The sequence below is a fragment of the Ambystoma mexicanum genome, chromosome 9, assembly GCF_040938575.1.
Source record: "Ambystoma mexicanum isolate Mex_15411 chromosome 9, UKY_AmexF1_1, whole genome shotgun sequence".
NCBI classification, from domain to species: domain Eukaryota; kingdom Metazoa; phylum Chordata; class Amphibia; order Caudata; family Ambystomatidae; genus Ambystoma; species Ambystoma mexicanum.
The window spans coordinates 679,073,634-679,100,119 of NC_090931.1; the positions used below are offsets into that span (position 1 = coordinate 679,073,634).

General features: G+C 46.3%; 1 protein-coding gene across 1 annotated transcript in view; it reads left to right on the top strand.

Moving 5' to 3' along the window:
* Positions 1 to 26,486, top strand: part of CYP20A1 (cytochrome P450 family 20 subfamily A member 1) — a 516,898-nt gene that overhangs the window by 240,821 nt on the left and 249,591 nt on the right. The gene's annotated exons all lie outside the window — the stretch shown is intronic.

Below are 26,486 nucleotides of genomic sequence, written 5' to 3' on the forward strand. Positions count from 1 at the left end.
AAATACTCACACTCTTGAGGAGCGCCTGCTTGGTAGGAGCCCTGTAACCCCAATGCTTCTCAGTTAACCAGGGCTTTCTCAGTATCTCCAGACCCTAAGGTGGTATCCGAAAACAACAGGGAGGATCCAGTGCCGTCTACTTCCTACTGCAGAGACATCCTGTGCAATACGATACGGCTAAGCACATAGTGACTTACAGCTCCAGTCTTCCTTTTATTGGAGCTCATGGCGGTGACATAGCCCAATCTGTGGAAATTCATGTGCATGGTAGCACCTCCTTGATGGACCCTTTGTGGACCACAAACCCGGGTCAGTTATCTGCGCCAGGGCTGAGAACAGAGTAACTGGGAGCTCAGCCCTACTTGACAGCCTCCTTTGGAAATTATGTTCTTCAAATGCCTATTTCAAGGTCACCAAACCTCCCCCCAATCCCAGCTCATGTTCATCACCGTGTGGGGGTAGCAGCAATATTCATGACCTGTGTCCGGGGAAACTGGAGCGATGCCTGGGCCAAAATGTTCACCAAGTAGGTAGAACACAGAAGCAGGACACATGGCCGAAGGGTATACCGTGATTATAACGAATTTGGATTAACAAGTAACTTTTTAAATGACTCTAAACTCACAGAAAATACTGCATTTTTTTTATTTAAAGTATATATGGGGGTGGGCTAAGGGAATAAAACTGGTCGGGAAGGTGTTGGGGTGGGGTTATGAACATAGGGAAATGGGGAGCCTTGGGGGTGGAGGGGCGGACCCCCCAAATTAAAAAATAATCATAATTTGTCATTTTTCGTTATTTTAGGGTTGTTTGAAAAGGTTTCTTTATTCCTATTTTCGTTTTAATCACATGGAACCATGGCTAAGTGCTATGCACACCGAAAAGGTGCTATGCTACCTATGCATATGTTTCTTCCCTCTGCCTTAAGTTCTGTGACATTCAAACTTCTTTAATCTCTGCTCCCTAACATGTTAATTCTACCCTAGTGCAGCTTGGATCAGCAGGAGGCTTTGTGCAGTGCATGCACGGGCCCATGCCTGAGCAGCCCTTTATGCACACCAGTTACTTTGGGCAAACCTGTTCTTTCGGTTGCAGTCCAGTAAAGGCTAAGCTAGTCTAGTTATGCAAGACAAGTCTGGCTACAGCAGTGTGTGATGCCCCATGCTGAGTTATGGGTAGACAAAGTGGGGGCAGCTTGCAATGATAAGGTTGGTGGGGGACATGGGTAGAGGACCAATGTCATCCCCATGCCTGAAGAGTTGAGGCCTTTGTCTCATTGAAGAATGTGGTATATACGTTAAATGTTGTGGCCTTGCTGGAATTTTCTCTAGCTAACGGACATTTTATTATGTGTACTTAGTTTGCACTGGCTTGTAAGTACATGTGTTGGTCTAGGTGTAGGCTGTAGGTCATAGGCTAGTATTGTAAGCTTGCAAGAATTGTACTTGTGGTTTGGTTCGGATCCATGTTTTTGAAGTTGGTAGTTGGACATTCCATTGATCTACTTGTACCGCTCCAGGAGGTACTGCAGATTTGGCCCATTGGTGGGAGTGTATGTGTGTGCATGCGCAAAGTTGCAAATGGGTGTGTCAGATAGCATAGAAAGTGTCTTGTGACACATCAGTGCATCTGGTGGTATAGTGAGTGTTTTTGAGACACTGGTGGTGTAAAACGTTCCTGACACAATCTGGTGCATCTTGTGGCTCAATAGGTGTCCAGCAGCACAGGTGTTTGTGAGTAGAGACATGGATGTTTTGTGGATGGGCTAGGTGCATGTGGTCTGCACGTCATAGGTACTTATTCAGGTAACTATGACAGATTCTTCATGTGCTCTGCAGAAATTGGTATGGGAAATACCTGCTTCTGGTGCTACTATACGCTATGAGATCCCACCTCTTGTCCGCATGAAGCTGTCCCTGTTCCTCCTACCCTGGAGCTGGTGGTGTGGCCACAGCTGCACTGAAAAGTGTCCATATATGGAGATTGACACGCCACAGTTGGGTAACTCAAAGGCCCCTTCTCGTGTTCCATTCTTGCCCTGTAGTCGAGGGAGAGGGTGCCCTCATCTAGAGGATTGCGATCTCTACTTGGTCCCAGTGTCAGAGTGGGCCCTTGAGTGAACAAAAGCAAGATTATCGCCGTACAGGCTAAGGGGCAGTTCTGTTAAGATCCAAAGATCGTTTACAGGGTGGGGTGCGGAGCTGTGACGGAACTCACTTTGGCTCACACAGGGGTGCCTCCCTTGGCCTACTGAGGAAGTGTACACTGCAGAGGTGATTGCCAAGCAGCCTTACTATGACATGGGGGCTTTCTGGTTGTGTCTTGGCCCAGAGAAATAATGGAGAAGAAGCCAGGTGACCTCTCCTCCCTTTCATGGGCCTAGAGACATCTACCCCATTTGGAGTTCTGGGACATGGCAGCATGCCCATTAATGGCTGGGGCCTTGATAGAGACTGTGTTTTTCTCTGGGTGCCCAGTAAAATCCTTTGGGCGGTGCTCCCAAAGGGAAGGAACTGTTTTGAAGGACATTGTTTGCATATCTCGTGCTGCTGTGTGGACTCCGGTGTGGGGGAGAGTGAATTGCTGTTATGGAGGTTTCTCTACAGGGGCGATTTGAGTAGTCAGAGCAGGGAGTGAGTGGATGGTTTTGTTTCAGAGTAATCCTGTTGTATCCTCCTTCTCCCCTGCCCCCCATGGACCCCATCTCCCCCGAATCCCTCATATGTGGGGCGGCGCTGTACAATGGGTACATCCGTGAAGCAGGCGGCTGAAGCCAGACAGGGAAAATTTGATGCTGTTGCCCTTAAAAAGGCAAAGGGTTATAAGATGATGGCAAGTGAGGAGACGGGGTGGAGGATGTGGAGAAGGCAGATGGAATCCTATTGGGCATAAAGGAGTGTAATGGATCAGTGCAGTCAGAGGTTGGTTGATGAGACACAATCTCCACAAGATGGGAGAAAGGGTTGAGGAAGCCAAAACTAGAATATCTGTAATAGAAGACTGCACCTCCAACTTACAGGCCCAGACAGTAGTCCTAAAAAAAAGATGGTTGAGAATGCAGAGGAGAGAACCCATCAACCTGGCATCCCGATTGTTGGCCTACAGGAGTGAACTGAACTTTGAACACTGAAATACTGGATAGGACAGGTGGTGTAACCCAAGAGGTTTTGCAGCTCTTTGTCATTGAATGCATGGCTTTGGTTCAGAGGCTTATCTGTGTGCTTTTCTGCAGATTGTTCAAGCAAATATCGTTAACTATTGTGCCAGTGATGTTTTCCCTCAAGAAAGTAGGAATTGACACACAATGCAAAGCGGTTATGCAAACATCCTGCCGGTCCTGGATTATACATAAGCTACGCAGCACAAGCAAAGAGTGCCTGTTGATATGAATGTAAGGCTTCTGCGTTTTCGGGTTCAGTATATGCACCATTACGCCATGAAGTAGTCATTCATCAAGGCAGATCTCTTTATTTGACTCCCCAAATGATTGATAGGAACAAGTTGGATTGGCTTGAGGACCACACCAGTTACGAAGTTCTGAGACCACCATGGGCCTGAGGCTTGAGTGCAATGGGGTGCCACTCTTGGGCCCCGCAGGGGTGTGAGTCGGGGAGTAGACGGGGCATCCAGATGAAGGTGAGGAGGTCGGCTGATGTGGTTCCTGAGTTATTGTGCGGCCACACTGGCAGATTTGCACAGAGAATGTATGGTGGAATAATGAAGATGGTTTTGGGCAGGGGTCACAACTGACTCTTTGCATACTGAATGTAGAAGGGAGCCAGGTGTATTTTGATAATCAGTGAGTTGTTTACGGTTTAGTCGGGTTGAAGGAATGTTAAGGGACAGATGCTTCTGAGTAGAATTGGATAGGTGGGAGTTGAGAAAAAGAAAGGTTTTGGGGAAAGAATGGGAAGGTACATTCAGTTGGATGTAGGGTATGGGGATATGTAGCTAGGAGTTCTTGGTGACATAATATTCTGCGTTTGGTGGTGCTACACCTTTCTTTCTCCTCGCAAATGTTTGGCAAGGAAGGGGTTTGGGTGAAGGTGATTTGTTGAAAGTACCTTCATAGAATGCGACTAGCTCAGGCATAAGATCAAGTGAGGCAGCCTGATTAAGAAAGTCTACTGTCGTAGCTCTGGTATCAAAAAATCACTCTAAACCATAGAATCTATTTAGCTGCTGTTTTGGATACAACACACAAATCTGGGAATTAGTTCTGACTAAGCCCATATTGTTGCGTTCGTGAGTATTGTCAAACGGAGTAGCTTTTTGTTAGGGCTGTGGCCCTCAGTCGTTCCCTTTCTCCCTTGAACAAGGCTGCCTCCCAAGCAGCAGTCTGTCTCTGCGGTTTTGATTGGCGCTGCACACCTTTCTTGGTACCTTTCCTGGCTGGGCTGGTCGTATCGGGATATTTTGGTGGTCTGTCTGTACTTCTGGAACACCAAGCATGGCGTTGGGTATTAGGCTCTTTAGCTTGATTGAGGCCCAGGAATGAACAGAATTCTCTCCACCATATTGGTGGTGCGGGCCTGGCTAGGCGTGTTTCTTATCCAGACCTTAACAGTGCCACCTGACATTTCTCTAGCACTGCATGATTAGACTTAGTCCCGAGGCACTTCCTACCATACTTGTCCTTTCACTACCACCATGCCTCTCTCCTCCATATTCCTTTCTGTCTTTCTCTCTTGCCACCTGCTTTCTCTGCTCGCCCTCTTCTTCCCTTTCCATGGCCCCCTTACCAATCTGCCATGCAGCTCATTACTTTTGCACCTCTGCTCCTTTTCGGTAACCTCTCACCTCCAATGTAAGGTTTCCTTTCATTGCTTTCTCTCCCTCTTGTGGTCTCCTCCACCATCTCCACTGTTCTCTTTCCTAACCTCCCCCCAACTTGTCTCTGTCTCTCTCTTTCTCTCTTCTCTTTATTACACCTTCTGTCGCTCTACCTCTTGCCCGCTCTTCTTCTCCTCCACTCAGATTGCTTGCTCCTTCACCTCTGCACGTTTCTCCTCTGCCTCCGGACTTACTGCTCCATCTCTGGGATGCTGTATGCCACCTCCACTCTTTTCTCTTCCTTGCCATCTTTTTTTTGTATTGTAGTATTGGTTGTATAAAACAACCTTGTACAAAATGAACAAAGGTTCTGATGCTTGTGGATCTGTTTGGAATCGCATGCTGTGCATGTAGTAGGACATCTTTCTAACCTTTCCTCCAAGTGCCAAATACTGATAAAAATGCACAGCATTCCAAATTCATCCCAACGTAAAATAATTCATAACCCTTCAAAGGTATTACAACATCTAAAATACAATTCACAATTACTACGTATTTAGAATCCTAGCCACCTTAAAACTTTTTCCTCACATTTGATAAAGTGCATAGCAAAGTTTAGTGCCTTCCATCTTCTGTACATCATCACCATCTTAGCTGGATGACCCCTGCCACACTCAACAGTTTGATTACACTACAGGTTAACCCCGGCTCTTCACCACTCTTTAATAGTTTATAGAATTCTCGTATGTTCCGATATTGAAAGTCATGTACGTACTTGGCCCACAACTGCTCTATTAGGGATTGCAATGTCTCATACTCTATCAAAATGTGAAATCTTGTCTGTAATACTCCTACCCTATTATAACAGCCACAATCGCCAGTAAGTTCATTATGAATTGTTCGTTTATGGTTTACCTAGCCTGTGTGCAATAAATTAAGGCGGAATCTCAGATATTGAGATTTAGGAGCATTAGGAAATATTTTCAAATATAATGCCACAGTGTCTGTTGGTCTGTCAACAACTACTGGATTTTTATGAAATTTGTTGGAATTCACTTTATCTATGGTACTTAACCAGTCGAAGGCGAACAGTTTCTTTTTTGCTTTGTTTGGGTTGTTATCTAGGTCTGTACTTCAAACCGCAGGGAGCCAACCGGTGAGCAGTCAGGAAGCTTCAAAACTCTGCGCCTTATTCTGCCCAATCCAAAGCTCTTGTAATTGCATCTGTCTCCAATCGATATAATAGGGATGGTATTGTAATAGGTAATTAATTGGGTCAATAGGTAATTGCCATCAGTCAGTTTCTCTCCACCCTCCTGTTGTTTTCTCCACCTCAGCTCCTCCTTCTTCCACTTCCACTCCTCATTCTGCCCCTTTGCTCGACTCTCTCGCCCCAACACCCCTCCTCCCAGCTTTTTCCTCTCAGCTCTTTGTACTCCTAACTCCTGTAACACCTTTTAGTCTCGATTTCCCTTTAACCGCTGTTGATGACTGAGTCTGTGTTTGTGGTGCAGATGACTTAACTGATTGGTCAGTAGACATCTGAACTGCAGGATCAGCGCCTAAACTACTTGTTCAGTGGCCCACTCTACGAACCAGGGTATTTCTATGCAGGGACTGTTTATGCAGTGTCTGAAGTTCGGAGCCTCCTACTTTTACTCATCTCGGCTACTGAACAAGCGTATACATGTTCCCCATGACCGCCGGGTGAGCTGCGCTCATGATCTTTTGCCTTTTAGCAAACTAGGTCTCGGGTCTTTTACACAATGTGACACTTGTTTGCCATTCTGCTATACTGATAAAATTGGAGTCTATCTTCAAGCTGCCAAGGGTAATTGTGATTGTTATGATGTGGAAAACATATGAAGCTATAGGTAGACTGAGGCACCTGGGGGATCCTCCATGTATCCCGTCTTGGGCTTGCATGGCGGAGTGGAAGGAGGTCCCCGGCCCCCAGGCTCACTGCAGTTCCATCACTAGATGCAAAGATGTGACTTTGTCACACAGCTGACCTAGACGTCCTTCTCCAGGTAAATGAATCTAATCTGGTGGGTAGGGAGAGCACCATCTTGAAAGGGGCTACTTTAAACATATTTCTGATGTTTGTTAATCTGCTTAGAATCACATGCTGAGCATAGTCCAACATCCAGTGGTCACTGCAGAGTATTGCATTTTGTTTTTCGTAGTCGAAAAGGGGACGTTGACAAGGCGTGTCTGTAACACTATCCCTATAGTGACGTGCAGTGTACCCACAATCCCTCAAGCGTCGAGGTCCCTCAGATTGTTTTTTTCCGCCCAGATATTGGTCGCCTTAACGCGGAGCTCGTTCGAGAGAAATTGCAAAACATTTACTCGACTCTGGTTGTTATTTATTATACATACATTAGATCCCTCCTTCGACAGCGAAGCTGTTTCACCGCCGAGTAAGAACTTCGACGGCGGTGACTTAGACGGAGGAGATTCTTCGGCATTGCCGAACATGTGGCCCGGCCTCGCTGGCCTAAGACAATAGGGAGAGTGGGGGTCGTGGGACATTTCTTTCTACTTCTAAGAATGCCTTTCTTTTCACCCCCCTTTCCTTCGGGGTCATTATCACTTTTAATTGTATCCTTAGATATGGAGAGGACTCCGTTTAGACTTTGCCCACTCTGTAAGGGCAAATTCACATGGAAAGATTTGCACAAGCGATGTAACCGTTGTTTACCCCTCGACCACAATGAGGACGGCTGTGCGGCCTGTAAACTTCTTCGCCCAAAAACTTTAAAGGACCGCAGGGTCAAGAGGTGGGCAGCCTACGCTATGTCTAGAGCTGATTCCTCACCCGCCGCCGCCGAGTGTGACGAGGACAGTGATAACCCGACATCCGTTTCGGAGGTTGTAGACCTCTCTCGGGAGCGTACCCGCTCCTCAGAGTCTGTCCCCGGCCCCGACAAGTTCGGCTCACGCCCTACTTATGGGGATGAACACCCCGGCGACACTGATGAACACAGAAAACATAAACATAAGCACACAACCCACGGCACTTCTTCGTCATGTCCTCCACCGACCGTAAGGGTCGCAAGCCCTCCCCACCACCGCAGACGTGACTAGCGACTGGGCTACCTGCAGACAAGGGCGCTACCACCAAAACGCCAGGCGACGCGCCTCGTAAGAGTGCGACCGTCGACGAAAGAGACTCGGCACTGCCCAGCACGACGCCAGACGAACCCTCGATGGAGAAATTAATCGTCGAGAACTTGGCTCGTATAGTTTCCTCCTGAGGTCATAGAATTTGGACATTTACAACTCCCTCAAAGATGCATTGACATTCTTAGGGAGGCTAGAAAACCTAACACTGGTTACTGCTATTCTAGCAAGTGGAAGAGATTCGTCATCTGGTGTAGAGGTAAGAGCATCAACCCCCGTTGACTGCTCTCCCACACAGATTGTTCTTTACCTGACTCACTTATTAGACTCAGGTTTGGTCTTTAATTCCATTAAGGTTCATCTAGCTGCACTTTCCGCATACACCACTTCTCAACTCAAAGTGTCATGGTGGAAAGTCCCAGTATTAAAGCCTTCATGGAGGGAGTAAAGAGGATACACCATCCAATAGCTAACCCAGCTCCCGGATGGGACCTAAATGTGGTACTTACCAGGCTCACGGGCTCACCCTTTGAACCCATGCACAAAGCATCCCTTAAGAACCTCACTCTTAAAACTACTTTCTTAATAGCTATCACCTCCATTAGGAGAGTGAGTGAACTACAAGCGCTGTCTATACTAAACCCCTTTGTAACAGTTCACAAGGATAAGGTGGTTCTACGCACACATCCTAGGTTTGCACCAAAATTCATTTCTAAATTCCATGTCAACCAGTCAATAGAACTACCAATGTTCTTTCAAAACCCTTCAAATTTGGGAGAAAGGAGCCTGCATACAATGGATGTACGCAGAGCTGTCATGTTTTATATGGAAAGAACTAGACCTTTGAGAAAGACTAATCAGTTCTTTGTCTCGGTGGCAGAAGGAAGAGAAGGAGATGCAGTTTCAAAATCCACTATATCTAGATGGATTGTCCAATGCATCACTCTCTGTTACACTCTTGCTAAGAGAGAACTACCCTTCAAGCCGAGAGCACATTCTACTCGAGTCACTGGGGCTTCCATAGCATTCATTGCAAATGTCCCCCTTGAGTCCATTTGCAAAGCAGCAACCTGGAGTTCTGTACACACCTTTACAAAAACTACTGTCTAGATGCCCACTCTAGATCTAATTCCCAGGTGGGACAAGCAGTATTAAGACATCTTTTTTCTACTGTTCCTTCTCACAACCCACCTCCCAACTCCGGGTACTACTCGCTAGTCTATGCACAGCATGTGATTCTAAGCAGATTAACAAACATCAGAAGACAATGCATTACTTACCGTAAAAGCATTTCTGATGGTTGTATCTGCTTAGATTCACATGCGTCCACCCTTCCTCCCAGCTCGGATGGAAGGAACATAGACATCCTTTATCTCTCCGTCTTTTCTGTACTCACTCACGTCTAATAGGCTCTCTCAGGGCAGAAAAAATACAAACAGAGGGACCTCGACGCGTGAGGGATTGTGGGTACACTGCACGTCACTATAGGGATAGTGTTACAGACACGCCTTGTCGACGTCCCCTTTTCGACTACGAAAAACAAAATGCAATACTCTGCAGTGACCACTGGATGTTGGACTATGCACAGCATGTAAAGCTAAGCAGATACAACCATCAGAAATGCTTTTACGGTAAGTAATGCATTGGCATATCGCAGTCGCTTCACTTTGGGATCTCTGGCAGGTCAGAGGGGATACTGGAAATCTCAATAAGTAGAATGTCTTCCTCCAAAATGTGGAGGAGATTTGTATTGTTAACGAGTATGTTTGCAAAGGTGCAGTGTACACCATACTACCTTCATATGCCTTCCTCGCCTTCTTTGAACTCTCTTATTGGAAATTGTTAGGGATCTGATTGCTGCAGCATAGCTGGGCTTTTTGATAGTCGGTGTGGATTTTAAATAAGTGATGGATAGGAAGCAGGACAGATCTGTTTAGGGAGGAGCTTGGTCCAAGGGCAAGGATCATCAGGTTTGCAGTGTTTGCTAGGGCCATGACATTGTGTGACATCTAGAGGATAGTGCACCCACCTGTGCTCGAGTCCTTATTATTCTGCCAGGCAGAATACTTTTTATCTGATTGTGTTAGTACTGGAGCAGTATGAATAGAGCGTATCATGTGTGAGCATGTTGCCATGGGGCATCTGCGACCATTTTTCCATGACTGTACAAATACTCCTTGGTGATCCTCAGCCACAGAAGATGTGATGATATGCATGTAGGTTGCTGAATGTGGACACAGTGGGCTTTATCGAATTTACAAGTAATCCTACTCAGGGGTTGCTAACTCAACATTGTGGGAGGCATCCAAAGTTGCATTGAGGGGTTAGGTCTAGCATTTCTCACTGAAAAAGACTGCACAATAGAAAGCCAGCCACAGATATGAAAGCAGAATTGATTGCATTGCTCTGGAGAAGAAGCAGTGGCAGGCATTTCTGCAGTCCAAATTGTATGCTTTCTCATTTCCCATGCAGTCATGCTTCAAGAATAAGGGAGAGGGAGCTGGAAAAATAAAGTTAAGGGAGAGGGAGCTGGTAAAATAAAGTTTGGCTTAAGACACTAGTATATGGCAAATTAAGAGGTTGGATGGGAAGCTGCTTGGAACAGAGGAGGACCTAGTTGGGGCCGTTTTCTCGTTCTGTTACTCTTTGTATGGGCAAAGAGAAGGGGCTGGTGATGGGGTGGCTCAGGAAAATACTCTTCCCACCTGCCCCTAAGCAGATTGGGAGAGATTGACAGAGGACCTAGACCAGGAACTGGCAGATGGGTAAATCCGCAAGTCTGTTGTATAGCTGAAGTTTGAGGAAATCTTCCAGTCCATGTGTGTACGATGAGGATTTGTTTAAATACTGCACTCCATATATTTTTATGTTCTTGTAGAAAACCTTTGAAAGTAACAAGAAAAATGGGACACTAACATTGGATATGTGTTAGGCCTAGATTGTGTTAATTGTGAAGCAGGGGAGAGGCCCTTTGAGTAATGTACTTTGTATCATCTGATTTCTATACTGAGTGTAGATATGAAGTTTGTGGCCATGGTAGAGATCCCCCTTGTGCTCCTCTCCCAAAGTGCTAATGATGGGACTGGCGGATGGGGCTGGCGGAATATGTTTGGAGGGATCCAGTCTTAAAAGGAATCTCCTGGTAAGTATTGGAGGAAGACTGGATATCATTATATGCCAATGCTCACCTGATGTTTCTGGAAAATCTGGAATTAATTTTCAGAGAAAAAGTTGATGCATATAAACTATGCATTTGGGATCCATTGCACGGTGAGGACTGGGTGCTACGTAGGCATTGCCCACGGAGTGAGAGTTGAGAGAGAAGTTGAAGTACTTGGGTATAATGATCTCCAGAAACAAAGCAGATTTTCTGACAAACCATATGACCTGATTAGTTTTGCCAAATCTAGGAGGATCCAAATCATTGGAAGGGGTTGGCTATATTGCTTCTTAGAAGGGTGACACTGTTCAAGCTGGTTACTCTGCCCAGGCTGCTCCACATAATGTAAAAAACTCCACTCTTCATATCTGATAGGTACATTGGGATCCTGAAAAGGTTATTGAGGTTCTTTTTGTTGGGCTATAAGGTGCATCGGTTTCTTTGATTTCCTTGTACAAATCAATTTGTGTGGAAGGAGTGGTCCTTCCAGATATCCAGAAGTACTATTGGGAGGCCCAATTGAAGGTCATTTATTGGTTGTTCCCAGGGATGTTGAACCCAGTGGTTACACTGGGGTTCAGGGGAGCGGGACAATACTGGTGGGCCACATTACCTATACATGTTTATCCCACTATAGCAATTGTGTCAAACCACTAGAACAGTGTTGATGATCTGGTGCAGAGCCATTAAAGGCATGGTCTAGTAAAAAATGTTATTGTCCCTGCGGGTCGGCCATGTTTTTTTTAAGCCTAAGTGGCTCGATTTTAGAAAACTTTCCTATCGACCTTACCCGAGTTTTCGTCCATTAAACGCACGCGAAAACGAGCACCAGGGAGCCGCCATTTTCTGATAATCCTATCTTTTCCCCGATCGCCCTGGCTGACCTACTTTTGCGGCACTAAATCAATTCCCCCGCCCCTGAGCCTGAAATCAGCAGTCTCGTACCGCCCATTTCCCAACGCCAAAGCACGTCTCGTGTCAACATTCGCTGCGCTTCAGCTAATGACGGGTCGCCATGGAAATGGCAGGACGCCTCTTTCCTCAATAAGTATAAACGGACCGTTTCACAACACACAGCAGCAGATTTTCGATTCCATTCCTCTCTCTGTGTTACTTTGAGTATTCTGTGACTCGTTTCAGTGCTCTGGTCAGCTACCTTCGCCGCTTGTAGCCCGTGTGAACAGATACCAGTACCACCGCTATAAATTATTTTAGTTTGTTTAACACACAATGGGTACAATAATGCCCTACATGTACGAGCCCGAGTATACCGAGGAGGAACTACTGGAAAGGGAAGCACGCGAAAACGATGGGGATTCAGACGGCAGTTGGCAGGACGAATCAACAGATGAAGAGCCTGGGCCTAGTCGAATGGACAGCGTCTCCACCTGGTGCACATGCAATCGGTGCGAGCTAATGCCAACTGAGGACGAGAACTGCTGCTGCCGAGAAAACTCGGGATGCCTGTCCTACATTTCGGAAGGCGAGCCATGACCGCAATGCATCACCGAGCTGCCAGACTTCAGGGCAGCCTGCCTCACACGGGCCGTGTTGAGAATAATGATGGTGCTTATGCACGAACTTCGCGCAACTGTTCGTCCTCGTAATCCGAGTAACGAGTAAGTATACTCTGCTTGTCATGCCACTCCTATTTCATGTTCTTCTACTATATCCAAAATTACATCTACATATCATTGTAACGCATGTAAGTCGTTCAATAGTGTGCATTGTCTAGATAGCATTTGTCCGTGCAGAATGCCATTAGTTACAAGAATTGTCATTGACAACAAACGTTTATTAAACTTATCTTGGTCATTTAAAAACAGTCTGTTTCATTCCTTTTCACAGGTGGTACAGGCTGGTGGCCTATCGTTCCTTTACATGGTGGCTCCACGGGAGGCTTGGACACCGCGTTCGAAGAGTGATACCCGCCTGTGCCGTTCGTGCCATTAGAGAAACGTTCCCGAGTGACAGCGGTCAGTACAGGGGATTTTCTCTCGCTGTGCTGCAACCTGACCTGTATAATCTTTAAAGTCTTGTATTTTTGTGTCATGAAAATAAGATAAAAAATAAAACACCACATATATTTTAACAACGTTTGTTTTGATTTTTTAAATGAATCAAGTGTGTCTCCATTCAAGGATGGACGTCAGACATCTGTGCTCCGAATGGGTGAAGGTCTGGTCGCTGTGAAGCAGGGTGGTCACTATCTATCTAAGCTAACATAACATATTCTCGATAATGCATGCACTAAATAACAGTTGTTCAAAGTCTTTCAGTAGGTTGTGTCTCTATAAAAGTCACACATATATCTATACTAACAATTACCATTGGATTATACAGGCCTTAGGGTCTTGACCACTATAATACACCGGTTGAAGTGTGGGTCTGTGCTCACAAGAATCTCCGGTATGTGGCATTTGTTATTGATAAGCAATGATATACTATCATTGATATAAAGGCGATATACTATATATTGATATAAAGGCGGTTCGCGCCAGTGGATGAGCGCTGGCATGAGGGGCTGTCAGGGGCGCGAAAGGCCAAGGTGCCAAACTACATGTACACTTCAAAAGGTGTCCCACGCCAAGGGGCCATTGTTCACATGGTCTTCTCAGACCCCGTGTCTCCAGGCAGGCCTCCCCTGAGGCAGGCCGCCCCCCTGCAATCCACATAAGTGTGTCTCCATTCAGCAGTCTTCCTGTGCCTTATCTGCACGCCCCAGGCCCATCCATCCCACCCCCCTGTATCAAAGGCGGTTCGCGCCGGTGGATGCGCGCAGGCATGGGGGGCTGTCGGGCGCGCGAAAGGCCAAGGTGCCAAACTACATGTACACTTCAAAAGGTGTCCCAGGCCAAGGGGCCATCGGTCACATGGCCTCCTCAGACCCCGTGTCTCCAGCCAGGACTCCCCTTGAAGCAGGCCGCCCCCCTGCAATCCACATAAGTGTGTCTCCATTCAGCAGTCTTCCTGTGCCTTATCTGCACGCCCCAGGGCCATCCATCCCACCCCCCTGTATCAAAGGCGGTTCGCACCAGTGGATGAGCACTGGCATGGGGGGCTGTCAGGGGCGCGAAAGGCTAAGGTGCCAAACTACATGTACACTTCAAAAGGTGTCCCACGCCAAGGGGCCATCGGTCACATGGCCTCCTCAGACCCCGTGTCTCCATGCAGGCCTCCCCTTCAAGCAGGCCGCCCCCCTAATACCACGACATACATACGTCATTCATTCACAAACACACCCCAGTTTCTAATACTTTAAAAACCACTCGATATGTCTCATGAGAACATCTTTGTGCTTTGCAAGTCAACTCCTGAACGTGCTACATGGGAACCACTGAGATCTATGCTAATCTGCTCGTCGTCGTGCTATCCGTGAACTTCTGTGACTGCTTCGAGCATACCCATCAGTGCGCTACCTGTGGCCATCCACCTATTCTCCCGCAACATACTGCTCTGCTTGCTGAATCCAACTGTTTGTTGGTCAAGGTAAGGCCATGTATCCTGGTCATATTTCGCAGATTTTTAAATTTCTATCTATTTGCGAGTAGAGTACCCAATAGTGCTATGTTCATTGGTCTCATTGCTATTGACTTGAATTTCCATTGCTATGCTATCAATAGATCTATTTATTTTCATCTGTGTCAATTGTCATCGAATTGCATTCTTCGGGGATCCAGTCTATGATGTAAGCATGTTTCCTTCTCGTGCAATACAGAACATCCAAGGGATGAGTCACATGTTCAATTTTTAGTCACATCATTTATACATTTCTGCAACTTATGCAAATACTAAGCCGCACATAATGAACTGGTATAGTTCCTGCTACCAAAACAAACCTTGCATTGATCATTGTATGATTCATTTACTTTTGTATCAAATCTTTATTCTTGAAGATTGTATAATAATGTCGATATTTACTTTTCAGATTTATCAACAATGCCTGCCTGTTCGATTAGCGGTTCCCCTTCGAAGACCCATGCGAAATCTGAAGGCACTACAATGCATGTATTCCCGAAAACTGTTGATCGAATAAGAGAATGGGTCAGACATTGCGGATATCCACTGGATGAGCTGGAAAGTAGAGTCCAACAAGTCTTACAGGACAAGAGGGGTGATCGATACCGCATCTGCAGCCGGAACTTTTCCTTGGACATGTACACAACATCTTGGGTAACAAAGAAGAATAAACGGCGAACGGCACGGAAATTGCTCAAACGCTATTCCCACTCTATTCGTCCACATTCCGCCACCGGTGAGTCAAGTGTCCGGATTTAGCTTTAGGCCTTGGAGTAGTGTGTAGGTATCCGAACGGATTAATTGATATTGTAGGTGTTCTATCCCTTGTAATAATTTCGATATTGATATGATTGTATAGTTTTTTTGAATAATGACATTTACCAATATATTCTTTTTCGATTTCATAACCCACAAACGCAATGTATATATATATGGGGACAGGGAACTGTGCTGTATTGAGCATTTTTCAAGTATTCTGTCGCCTTACATGGCTATTTTTAATATTGGCATTTCATTATCAATCATTAATTGACCTTTACAACTTCTTGACTATCCCTTGAATCTGAAGCAAGAACATTCTACATCCTGGACGTGGTCGCAGTTATCAACCACTTCTAGCGCGTATCAGGTAATCTTACTAGGCTAATCCGCTACATACTTGTTTTATGCATGTCAAGTAATAGTTTTATTCTATTGTGTAATTATTTTACCGAATGTTTAGTTACTGCTTTCCAATTGATATACACCTTAGTTATCGTCCACTGGTGTTTGTTTTCAGTTATAATTAGTGTTATCCATACTAATGCAAGTACTGTCTTTCAGGGAGATGCTGAAGCGTCCGCCACATCTACAACATTTCTAGATGTTCTTCAACAGCAGGAGGTATGGATACTGACAGCTCCATCGAGCGTCATCATCAGAGCTGGAATTCTTGCGTTTGATTGTTCTACACAATGTTTCATTCGTGGTTAGCCGTTGATATGTACCTGTGCTGTCGACCCAAGGTGTGTATTATGTTTTCACAATTGTAATCCTCACTAATGCAAGTACTATGTTTCAGGTAGTTGATGGAGCGTCAACCCCTGAACTTGATGCAGAGCCTGACATTCAAGTATACGAATCGGCACAACAGCTTTCGGAAGTGTGCACTACATTTGCAACATCCATAGATATTCTTCAGCAGCACGAGGTATGGATAATGACAGCTCCATCATGCGTGATCATATAACGTGATTCCATTTGCTATACTTTCTTCCCTATTAACGCAAGTGCTGTGTTTCAGGGAGACAACGAAGCTTCCACTACAATCACAACATCCAATTTAGATGATGCAGATGTAAATAATTCGTTGAAAAAAGTCGATGAAATGTGATCATATTTAGATTTTCCTTGATTCTTTTGGACAATGCATCATTTGCGGTTATCTCTTTATATGTACCTGTGCGTTCGACCCCAAGTGTGTGTTATGTTTCCAATATTGAAAAGCATACTAATGCAAGTACTGTGTTTCAGGGAGATGCGGATGCCTCCTCTCTAATACAACCATTCATGGCAGTCCATGCAGAGCCAGAGGTATGGATACTGACAGTTCCATCGAAATAGATCATCACTGGTCGAATACTTGTCGTTTGATTGTTGCACACAATGTTTAAATCGTGTTTGGCTATTGAGATGTACCTGTGTGTTCGTCCTCACGTGTGTTTTATGCTAACAATATATTTTGATACATAGTAATGAAAGTACTATGTTTCAGGGAGACGATGGAGCCTCATTCCGTGCTGTCTGTGCGGATACAGAAAATATAGTCGTTGCAGCGCAAGAGGAAGGGAGGACATGCGGAAACGAATCGGAGCTACAGCGTGCAGATGTTGAAGGTCAAGTCAAAAAAGTTGCAAAGAAAAAAAAACAAAAAAAGGTTAGTTACAAACAGTTCATAACTTTAAAAAAATGTTTGTGCTGGGGACTATTTTATGTTTTTTTCCAGTCAATTCTACTACACTCCATCTTGTGTTTAAACTGAACATCCCTTTTCCAATCTCTCCTCCAGTTACCCGTGGGTGTCAGAACTATACACACACAGACAGTGAAGCGAATGAGAGATGAGGCTTGCCAGACCATGTACACTATGAGGAACTATTAATTGAGGCGAGGCGTGTTGAGGCTCGAGATGCTCATGTCCAATGGCTAGAACATGAATTAACTGTGTTTGGAGACTACAGCAAAGTTGCATTGGACCATAGCTACAGTGCGACCGCACCACCACAAGAAGATGTTATTGAATGTATTAAAGATAGCTCTGAAGTAGTTGCAGATCAATTTACACAATCTACACCCGCCAAAAATTTGCCACCAAAAAACCTGTCGACATTGTTGTGTTCTCCCATCAATGTTGAAGTAATTGATGTTGAAATGACAGAGAATGAACCAGCTGCAGCATCCATAGACACATCAGAACTTGATATCAGCGATATTACTTTCCAATGTGTTGAAATCTCCACAACGTCACAGGCCGAAACAACGTTGACGCAGGATGACAGTCTAATGAAAGAGAGCAAATACATTGTATTCGACAGTTGTTTGATGGAAATTATAAGTATGCTGAAATGTGTGCATTCCATTAGAGGAAAAGTATGTGGGAAGCCATTGATTAATGTGACTCGTCAAATAAAAGGCAGTAACGCCTGTAGATTAAATCATAGGTTCTCATGGTCTGCACAACCGATGCTGGGGAAACTGCCAGCAGGCAATCTACTGTGTGCAGCTGCATCACTTTTTAGTGGCTCCAGTTTTAGAAAGTTAGAGGCTTTCTTTCAGTTTGTGGGACTCCATTTCATTTCTAAAGCGCTGTACTACATATACCAACGTGATTATCTGTTTCCGGCCATTAGTGATGCTTGGAAAATTGAACAATTGTCTCTAGCAAGTACATTCGAAGGCAAACGATTCAGGCTAGCCGGCGATGGACAGTGCGACAGCCCTGGATTTTCTGCCAAGTACTGCACCTACCACTTTCAGGACATGGATAGTAAGAAAATTGTGAGTTCGGTGGTCGTGCAGGTAACACAATGTACATCCTCAGTGGCCATGGAGAAACTAGGTTTTATAAAATCAGTGGAATATCTACAATCGAGGGGAATGCACATCGACCTCATAGCCACGGATAGACACGTTTCAATTGCCAAGACAATGAGAGAGCAGTTCCCACATATTAAACATCAATTTGACGTATGGCATCTTGCTAAATCAATCAATAAGAAAATCTCGGCTGCAGGGAAAAAAAAGGTTTTCAAAGTATTTTGCAGTGGTCACATTCTATCACCAACCATCTTTGGTGGAGCTCAAAAACTTGTGAGGGGTCAGTGGAAATACTACTTGAAAAATGGCGGTCACTGATGCACCACTGTAGCAACGTTCACCGCTGGACAGCAAATGAACATTTCCACCAACGTGAACATGGCCCTTTGTCCCCAGAGGAGGCACGGAAGAAGTGGTTGATTCCATCTTCACCGACACACAAAGCCATTGAGAAGATTGTTTTTGACAAAACTCTATCAAGAGATTTGAGAGGACTGACAGAATTCTGTCACACAGGAGATTTGGAGGTGTTCCACAATATGTGCCTAAAGTACAGGCCAAAGCGCTTGCATTTTAGCTTTCGGGGCATGAAACATCGCACTCTACTAGCGGTCTTGGCCCATAACAGCAATGTCGGATGTGAACAATCTAGGACTAGGGGTAAAGTAAGGATGCCTCGCTACACTAAGGTGTTTTCAAAACGAAGTAAGCAATGGGTGATCAAACCAGTCTATGATGAAATGCAGTTCGACTTTGTGAAAGGCCTTATTGTTGCTGTGTTAGAGAAGCACAGATATGGAATTTTGGACGTTTCTGTGCAGAGCAGTGATCCATTGCCACCGAACATTGCGACTGTGCCATGCCCACCCGAAGCACAGCTGATTGTGAAGTACGAATCCCGGTTTAAATAATTGCAATACGATTGTCTTTTTGTAAATAAATGTTATTGTACAGTGTACCTGTAAACCTAACCCCTACCTTCACCATCATGGGTGGCGAACAAGCTGGGTGTCATCTTTGAATTCTCTCTATTCACCTCACATATGTGTATGTATATATTTTTCTCATGTCTCATCTCATGTAAATGTAAATGCTGCGCACTGTTAATGGAGGGGAGGTTTGCGTATTGCAAATAATAAAACAAACAAACAATAAATCTCACTTTTAACTCAACTCCTGTGGTACTTTATACTTTCCCTGACCTTCCGCCAAAAATTAAATGTCTCAATTTGGGCTGCAAAGCTCGCAGACAACGGGGACAAAATTGGGGCACTTAGAACGCGCCAGCCAAGCGGGCCGTGGCATTTGGGAGAGAAGCCAGTTCGCATTTGCACATTGAGGCGCACTACATAGACGGATTCTATACTTCAAGTTCTCACAGATGCCTATACTACGTGATGTTGCAATTAAAGAATGCGAAGGACAGCGCCCAGATGAGGCCCACAAGTCGCACTGGAAGTATAAGGGTCTATTGTTTTTTTACCTTGAGACAGGGACCATGCCGAAAGAACTACATTTGAAGGGAGTGCGCAATAACATAAGAGACGATAAGGCAGAAAATTCAGAAACTAGACCGAGTTGCATTTTAGGTCAGTATACGAAAAATCGTTGTCAAGAGCACGGTCCGTTTTACAGACTGCATTACGAAGAGACACAATGGAAATTTCAAATATAATGTAAGTAAATCTTTACACGCTTTTATACCGGAATGAAGATTTAATGAATGGATGCATGAATAAATGAATGAATGAAGAGCTAGGAAAAGCAAGTAAAACTGTTCGTAGTGGGCACATGGGCATGCAGGTCCACTGGTCTCACCGATCTCGGTCCTTGGCCCAGCCACTTTTCCCTGCACTGCCTACCTACACTACGGGACTGTCTCTGTATCCTTCATCCCCTTCTCCCGGCATTTACCTTGCACTTGCCACCAGCTGGCCCTATTATTTAATTTGTATTCAACTAACCATGTACAGCCCTTCCCCATGCGCGATCAGAAAGACACCTGGCCAATAGGATCGTTGTCTGTCTGCCCTTGTTCCCCACCTGCCTCGTCGCGCCTAGAAACACTTGAGTATAGGCGCGTTACAAATGCCATATCATATATCATATCATTCCTCACGCATGTAGACTAACTGTCGTTTATCGTTGTGTGTTGGCCTCGATTTATCTCGTTACTTTTCGCATTGATTTTAGAGACGGATATACTCCATTGAACTATCCTTGTAAGCAAATAGTTTCTGATTGGCCGTAATAAATAAAATGAGTAATATTAATGAAGTTCGGCTAGCGAGACTAATTATAATTTTTTTGTTTTCATAACAGGTATTTGATCCCATTCTGCCACTGCCATCTGTTTGAGACACCGGCGGATGGATTCTTCAGCAGACACCTGCAGCTTCGTGTCAACAACTGGAGCACGATCACCATATTATGGGACGATCGCCAAAGGGCCCACATGCCCTTACGCTGTACTAGTGGCTAGAAGCAACATAACAACCTTTAGGCTGGACTAGTGCCTAGTTGATGGAACAGTCTTGCGGTTCACCGTGCTTCCAAAGTGATTCTTTTTACGAAAATGAACACCCTGTGTACCATAAAGGAACAGCGCGTGACTCAAGATGAAACGGAACAGTTATTGCGCATACAGATAAAAGAAAATAAATGGCTTCCGGAGTTCATATGGCAATTGCTGAATATTCTCTAAACATTTAATGTCAAATAAATGTACTTTACCAAATGTACCATGTTGCTGTTTCATTTTAAAGTACAGTTTCATATTCCGAATTGTGACGCGCTGTGTTGTGAGTTGATCTGTGTTGGTTTCCGGGTTCTGTGTGGAGTCGCGCAGAAGACGACTGGGCGCATTTGCCTACGCAGCACATGGGGGAGGCGGGGAATATGAATGTTTTGATAATGTCAGGCTCAGGGGCGGGGGAATTGATTTAGTGCCGCAAAAGCAGGTCAGCCAGGGCGATCGGGGAAAAGATAGGATTATCAGAAAATGGCAGCTCCCTGGTGCTTGATTTCGCATGCGTTTAATGGACGAAAACTCGGGTAAGGTCCATAGGAAAGGTTCCTAAAATCGAGCCACCTAGGCTTAAAAAAACATGGCCGACCCGTAGGGACAATAAAACATTTTACTAGACCATGCCTTTAACCTTCTGGAGAGAAGGGGAAAGTTGCCCAAATTGGCTCCCGCTCGCCCAAGCTGACTCGACTGAAGGGCATGAATCTGGCAGCTGAAGTGGGTCCAGATATAGGGAGGTATTTGGAAACTGGGGTGCTGAATGCTTTTTTTGGAAGTGCTCGAGAATTCTGCCTTGACAGGCTTGGGTTAAACTCCCTGATGGGAGTTCCTCAAAGGGACGATTGGTCAATGGTTTGTATATGGATTTCCAAAGTATATGAGCTGTTACAAGACAGACAGACTTGCTGGGTTTGAGGTTCAAATGCTAACCAGGATCTGGATCCACCAGATGACCCAAAGTGGGTTGTGCTTGTGCATGTGTTAGCATATGCAGAGAGGGAATGATAAATGTATTTGATACATAAAGCTGAAAATACTTGATGGGTCTTCATGCACTTTGACAGGTGATTTTTAGAAAGGGATTGAATGAATTGGCGCTGTGAACTAGATGTAGAAGCAAGGATGAGTTGTTGTTGCACATTTTCGATGAAGAGTTGCGAGGTGGCATGTGTTAAAATGGTAGGTGGAGGATGGGCTAAAATTAATTGGTATCTGTTGGGATACGGTAATGGGCCTGACCCTGTTGGGTGAACTGGGACTCCTCCTGACCTGAGACAAGGGGCTTCCTGGGCACAATCCAGGTCTAGCCCTCTCCGAGGCAGTGTGGAGGCCTTGGTGGAGGTGGGTCCAGTTCTTGACCCTCCCTATCAATTGCTATGAATGTTAATCCTCTGTCACATGATGCCTCTCAGTACTATTTCTGGCTACTATTCTTTCTTCTGTTTTAGAACCTCAATTCCCAGAATACAACTGGGAGAAACTAAGAAAACCCTGACCAAAACTAAGGTAACGGAATCACAAACCGGATTGGATTGGAATTCTTGTTATCAAAAAGATGGGACATCAGCCACCCAACCCAGACGGACCCAGGCAAATGGTGGGCAGCTGAAAACTAACAGGGAGCGTGAACAGAGTGCAGGGGAACAGTAGAGACACAAAAACCTTCCACTTACCGAATTGGCAACAAAGCACATCGGCACCTGAAGAAAGACAATGTGGAAAATGAACAGCCTGAGCACCTGCCTGCTTCCCTGCAAGCAGAGAATGAAAACAGCCATTTCTTAGAGGGGTTTTCAAAGCCTTGTGCCTGTGTAACCCAGCCCCTGGGGAAACGGGCACAGTTTGTCTCACAGGGTCGGGTGAGTGCTGGAGGGGCGCTCAGAACAAGGAAGAGAGCACTAGAACAATTGAGTGAATGCAGTGCAGTATGTGGGGGCTGCAGGGGTGAGGTCAGGAGACGGGTAGGTGGACCGACAGTCCAGGTGGAGGATGGACCGATCGGAGTGCTGAAGAGTTGGTACCAGTTGGAGCAGAGGACAAATGAGGTATTGCTTGTGAGAGTGGTACCGATTGTATGTAGTGTAGTGTGAGGAGGGGGGGTGTAAAATATTAGAGAGAGAGAAGTGTAGAGAGGCATTTGAGAGATAGTGAAACAATCTGAGGGTCCTACACGCGTGAGGGTTCGGATGTATACGAATTGTTCGTTTGACAATTGCTCGAATTACAATTGACCTTTTCACAATTGACCGAATTGTGAAGGTCAATTGTAACATATATGCGGGGGGAAACCCCCCGCAATCCCCCACCCAACCCAAACCCGCCCCAAACCCTTCTATATATATATATATATATATATATATATATATATATATATATTTCTGATGCTTGTTAATCTGCTTAGAATCACATGCTGTGCATAGGTCCGACATCCAGTGGTCACTGCGGAGTATTGCATTTTGTTTTTCGTAGTCGAAAAGGGACGTCGACAAGGCGTGTCTGAAATACTATCCCTATAGTGACGTGTGTTGTACCCACAATCCCTCACGCGTCGAGGTCCCTCAGATTGTTTTTTTCCGCCCAGCTACTGGTCGCCTTTACGCGGAGCTCCTCGAGAGACATTGCAGATTCCATCTCCTCGACCTTTGGTCGTTTTTTCCTGTTTAAAGATTTAATATATCGATCCCTCCCTCGACGCAGTTGTGAAGCTATCTCCGCCGAGCAAGATCTTCGACGGAGGGGACGAGCGGAGGAGATCCTTCGGCGTTGCCGAACACGTGGCCTGGCCTCGCAGGCCTAATACAGTAGGGAGAGTGGGGTCGTGGGACAACTCCGATTCTTTTTCTGAGAATGCCTTTCCTTTTCCCCTTCCTTTCCCTTGGGGTAGTTATCACGGTTTATTGCCTCGGCTATGGAGAGGACACCCTTTAGGTTTTGCCCACTTTGTAAGGGCAAGTTTACTTGGAAGGACAAGCATTCACGGTGTAACCGCTGCTTGCCCCTCGATCACAAAGAGGACGGTTGCTCGGCTTGTCGGCTTCTAAAGCCAAAGACTCTAAAAGACCGTAGGGTCAAGAGGTGGGCGGCCTACGCGATGTTGAAGGCCGGGTCTTCACCCGCCGCTGCTACCACCAACAGTGACGAGGAACGTGATAACGCGACCTCCGCTACGGAAGTCGTACACCCCTCTAAAGAGCGCTCGCGCTCTTCGTCGTCTGTCCCCGGCCCCGACGGGCTCGGCTCACGCCCTGCTTATGGGGATGAACACCCCGGCGACACTGACGCACACGATACAACACATAAACACACAACCCATAGCTCTTCTTCGTCAAAGACGAAGAGAGCATCAGGGCCCGAGGAGACGCAGGTTACACCGGCGGCCTCCTCGGACGGTTCGGGTTCGAAGCCCCTCTCGCAACCGCAGCCGCGACCAGCGACTGGGCTTTCGGCAAATAAGGGCGCCGCCCCCAAATCATCGGCCGACGCGCACCAGCAGAGAGCGCACTCCGCCGTACAATGCTCGACACCCGTAACGTCGAAACCACAGCCCTCCGCTGACAAACGAGTCACAGAGAGCTTGGCGAGGATCGTTGTAGCCGACGCCCAGAAGCGTACGCCGAAAGACACGCCGAAAAAGCCCGAAGAAAGACAGGGACTACCCCCTTCAGTCGGGGGGACCCCCAGCACACCGGAAGGCTTTTCGGAAGGCGACGGGACACTTTCCTTGACGTTGTGGTAGAGGTCGAGCCGTTTTCAGCAAGATGAAACTAATTTTCCCCCGCTAGACCGCTCAGGGGTACCCCATGAAACCATGGAAAGGCTCCATCTCTGCATGGAGAGAATGGAGAGGTTTATGAACACCCAGAACCCTCCCACTCCCAAGAGAACAAGAGAAGGGCCTCAGGAGGACCCCAGGGCCAAATACCCGAGGCAGGACACAGCCCTAGACTTCCATAACGTGTATGACCTCTCTGGTGAGGAACAATACTTGGAAGAGGAGGATGATTTTCTGGACAATGAAGAGGGACAGAACCAAGAGGAAGGTCTGGAAGACAGCCCAGACATGGTAGGAAAAGGCTTCGGAGAAAATCCAGAAGAAGGACCTTCTCATCCCTGGCAATCCCCATCCGTATATTCGGACACTGATGTCCTGAACCTAAATCCTCCTGACAATTCACCTGTTAGAAACACGTCTCCCATTGACGATCAGCCCACATTCAATGCCCTGTTGCGCAGAGCAGCAGCACATTTCGAACTGGACACTGGGGAGATCTCTCCGGAAATAGACTTTTTGGAAAGAGTAATTAAGGAGAAACCCCCAGTCAGCCAGACCATTCCCCTCCTCGCTTCAGTGAAGAGAAGAATCATCCCTTCGCTATCCACACCCGCACTAATCAGAGGAGTTAATCCAAGGATTGAAAAACTTTTCACTCCTTCACCCTCAGACCCGCTGTACATCAGGGGACATTCCATTCCGGATTCCCTTGTAGTAACTAATACAAGGAAGAGGGCAGGGGTGCCGCTGTCCACCAGTGAGGCACCACCTGACAAGGAGGGCAAGAGGTTATATGCCCTTGCTAAAAGAGTCACATCCTCGGCTGCCTTTTCGGCAAGAAGTGCGAACAACAATTCTTTGCTAGCTAGCTACGCGGACACGCAGTGGGCCAAACTGCGCAAGGACGCCGAAGAAGCGCCGGAACCACTACGTACACGCCTGCTATCAACTATTGGCGAAGGAACCCAGGTCAACCAGAGTATTGTAAAGAACTCTCTGGATGCTGCTGAGACAGCGGGACGTTCCCTGGTTCAGGAAATACTCCTAAAACGCCATGTATGGCTGCGCAACTCAGGGTTCAAACCGGAGACACAGGCGTCTTTAATAAATAAACCTGTTGAAGACTCAAACCTCGTCGGGAAAGCGGTGGATGAGGCTCTGGAAATGGCTAAGATCTCTAAGCCCACTACCAGACGCGGCTATGGCAACAAACGCTTTTTTTGTGGCCAACGCCAACAGCAGAATCAGCTGCAACAGTACCCTGCCACCAGTTACCAGACCAATAGTGGGCAGTACAGCCAAAGAGGCCAGCGCAGGGGCAAAGGGAGAGGTCGGGGGTCCACCCCCAGAGGCTCCCAAGCCCCCAACAACACCAAGTGACGCGAAGATTCGCGTCCCCTCCCATGCAACACCGGTCGGGGGCCGGATAACATCCTTTCTTCCAGCATGGGAGGGAATAACGTCAGACCGCTGGGTACTTTTCACCGTAGCCCACGGATACTGCATCGAATTCAACAGTTCCCCAACATACAGACCCCCGAGGGGACGACGCATGACACCGGAACACCTTGCCATCCTTCTCCAAGAAGTACAACAACTGCTGGAAAAAGGAGCCATAGAGGTCGTGCCTCTATCTCAGGTAACGGAAGGTATTTATTCAGTGTACTTCCTTGTACCCAAAAAAGATCTAACCATGCGCCCTGTATTAGATCTGCGCCCAGCGAACAAGATTATCTAAACCCCAGAAGTTTCGTATGGTGACCTTACAGGAAGTGATCCCACTGCTATCACAGGGAGATTACATGACAACATTGGACATGAGAGATGCATACTTTCATATTTTAATGTTGCCAGCGCACAGAAGATACCTCAGGTTCATGATAGAGGGCAAACACTACCAGTTCAGAGTGCTACCCTTCGGCATAGCATCAGCACCAAGGGTATTCACGAAGGTAGTGGCAGCGGCCCACCTGCGCAGGTTGTCCATCCCAGTTTACCCTTACCTCGACGACTGGCTCATAACAGGGAATTCT